Source organism: Pleuronectes platessa, chromosome 8 (genome assembly GCF_947347685.1).
Source record: "Pleuronectes platessa chromosome 8, fPlePla1.1, whole genome shotgun sequence".
Taxonomy (NCBI): Eukaryota; Metazoa; Chordata; class Actinopteri; order Pleuronectiformes; family Pleuronectidae; genus Pleuronectes; species Pleuronectes platessa.
Window position 1 is genome coordinate 8,220,792 of NC_070633.1, and position 3,553 is coordinate 8,224,344.

The window sequence follows — 3,553 nt, forward strand, 5'->3', positions numbered from 1 at the left end:
GAACAGTGACTTTAAAAGCATTGCGAAGTTGAGTTTGAATGGTTGGTTGAATCTTTATGTTGGTTGTGTGATATCCTGGGGAGCTGTCCATGGTGTAACCAGCCTCCAGCTCAATGTCAGCTGGGATTGGCTCCAGCTCCTTCTATGACCCTCAAGGGATAAGTGCTATAGATCATGGATGGATGGATGAATGGGTCAAGACCACAGGAAAAAGTAAACAAAATGGATTTTCTCTATAGTGCAGTTTTACCTTCAGTCAAGTTTCTTAAAAAATACAAAATGTAGAACTTGTGTATATCTTACCCGGCTCTAAAGGGATGAGCACACAGACATCCCACTCGGGTCTTAAAGGGAGATAGCTGCATATGTTTTTATGTCTTCATGGTTTAAGAGACAGTCATTTTCAAGAAATGATGGTGCCTGATGACATTTTTGGGGCACGAAATGTTCTAGATCACTGAACAGAATTCTTTGGTCGAATGTCAAAGGTCACGTAAACTTGTTTCTTGCTGATACAATCTCCAGTGAGGGACCAGAGGTTTACAACATCCTGATTGGAGAGAAACACCAAATTGCATGTGGGGCAAAAATCGTTGGGCCCAAACAAGGTCAGAATGTGTGGGAGACACGGGAGGAACATGCCTGTAGAGACCATGTGGGACAGAGTGTTTGATGGACAGTGTTACTGCTCTACTCCTCTACAGTCCATTCCACATGGGAATTCAAATCTATTCAACACAGATCCAGGAATCAATTGACCAAGGTTTCTCATTCGGTTTAGATTCACTCGTTAATTTACCCAGCAGCCTCACAGACCTGACCTTCAAATCTCTCGGCCAAAACCACATCTGTGTTACGTTCAACAGCGCTCGAGAAAACCAGGGATTTCAGTAAAGCAACCGTGCATGGTTTGCCTCGCTCCCTTTGCCTCGGCTGCTTCAACCGTTGCCCAGCTGCATGAATGTCATTCAATGAGAGTGATTTAAACCATTCTGAATGTGATCACTGTGGTCAGACATGCCAGCTTCGACCTCTCGGTAAATAGCTGCCACTCTTACTCTCGTAATGCCTGGATTTTCCAGAGATTGGTGTGATAAGCAGTAGCAATCCCCGAAGGCACGACATGCCACGCTGACGAAAGATGTCAGGGAGAGTGGCAAGGCTCATTCACGTTAACAAGTGTGCGGGTGAAACAACCTGACAGCTACATGCAAAAGGGGGCAGATGAAAATACAGTTGTCAGGCCTCGGAGTGAATGGGCTCCCGCAGCAGAGGACCACACCAGCCTGCGGCCCTGTCAGCTCCTAAGAACACAATGAAACCGAGCACATGATCCTCAGTAGTGGACGGCGGACTGCAGAGACGCTGCCCGGCCCTTCTGCAGCCACGTGCCTAAACGCTTCCCACCTTCCTGCTGTGTAAAGTCCAGGCTGCTGGTGGGGCGAGGGTGTGGGAATATTATCTTGGCTCACATTAAAATCCAATTATCACTCCCAGTTGTGTTTCACTGTGTACTCTGGAAGACCTCAAATGTTATGACTGACCACAGTTTCCTTATAAACATTTATAACTGATTAGATTTTTGAATTGGGCTGAAATTCATATGATGATAGTGAAGATACCCTGTTGTAATTCTGACCACAGCTGACACTGTGGAGCTATTAAGCGGGGTACAAATTTTGTTTGGATTTTAAAAGTACCCACAGGCACAAATAAACCAGCATACATGCAGTGTGAGGCCGTCCCTGTAATAGACATCCATCCATTGATTATCTATAACGCTTATGCTTTATGGGTTGCAAGGAGGCGGGAGCCAATCCCAGCTGGCGATGGGCAAATGCTGCCAGCATATCCATTCACAAACACATTGACTCTCTCATTCATACTTATAGTGCATTGCCTATTATAAACGTGCCTGTTTGGAATTGGCAGTGTGCTTAGCCTGTGGTAACGCTGGTTGCAGTTTTCTTTCTGACACTGTATAAATGATCTGCAGTAATTGAGCCGTGGCAAGTAAAGACCTGCTGCTTGACCTGGTCCACAGAACCTGGGAGCTGCGGCACCACTTCTGCACAAAGAACTGCTCACCTAATCATTCAAAGTTCAGTGAAGCTTGACTCAGAACGCAGAACCCTGAACTTAGGAATCAGTTGTTGTTGCCATTGGTGTGAACGCACCATTGTTAAGATCAACAAAATCACTGAAGCTGATGAGTCCCAGCCACCACTGGTACTGACCCCAGTCACCTGTGTGTTCAAAGTTTATAAATATTGAAAGTATCACACGTCCGAATGTCACCAACCCACCCAAGTGTGAAGCAGAAAAGATGAACTGACAGAGAGGTTTTTAAAGAAATCGCTCAGAGATCCAGAGCCAAACTGGTATTCAAACAGATTCTTGCTGTGAGCTAAGAGTGCTACCTACAGTAACTGCACCACCGTGTCACCTTCATGGTCCACAGTGCAATTCGATTCAATTGGTATAATGCCAAATCACAACACACATTATCTCAATGCACTTTACTATGTAACTTATGAAGTGAACTTCCACAATTATAGAAAATCCAAACAGTTCCCACAACACACGGTGACAGTGGAGAGAGAGAAAAAAAACTCACTTTTAACAGGAAGAAACCTCCAACAGAGCCCGACTCAGTGTGGGCGACCATCTGCCTCGACTGGTTTCGGGTGATGGGAGGAAAATGGAGGAGAGAAGAGAGGTGGGTGAGACTTGATCGATCAGGAGAAACCTATTTCTTTAACATCTGAGTCTGTTTGTGTTTAAAATAATCACAGTTTACATGGAGTTCTTTATTCAAACAGCTGAGTTCTATCTTCCCCACAGTATGATCACACCGTTACAAATCAACTCAAAGCTAGAGTTAGTGAACGCCTGCTGCGTTCTAACAAGCCAGGCCCTCGTGCACACGGGGCCACAGATGCTGCTGTAGGTACTTTGCACAAGCCTGGTGCTGCTTGTGCAAGATTTAATCAAGGCACTCATATTAGAGGAGGCGTGCGTAATTGCACAGGGGCCTGATGAGTCCGCACCACATCTCACCAGTTAGGGGAGCTGCAAATGGAACGGTCATACCTTTCACGCCTCCTTCATAACATTAACATGTTCACAGTATGTCCTCATGGGTTCCGCTGTTCTTTTGTTGTTGCATTATCTAAGTCCAGGGTCAAAATCTATCTTGCCACCAGCTCAGTGATGTCTCTAGTCAGTAGAGCAGCGTTAAAGCTGACACAATAATATGTAATGATATTAATAATAAAAATCAATTTGACATGATTTTGCTTAGGGCTGGGCAATATGGCGTATGGAGTAAACATGTTTGTTTTTACCCCTGAGCGAATGTTGTGGTTTTATGCATAATCATTACATCAATATATTGAACATTTGCTGTTGAAAATTATACTGTGATAATTGTTGATATTGGGTTGTAGCCCAGCCCTAGTTTTGGTTAGGTCTCACCACTATCACAGCATCACTCACCCAAATCACTGAATACCAGCACCAACCTGCAGACACAGTGAGGTGTTCAGCAGCT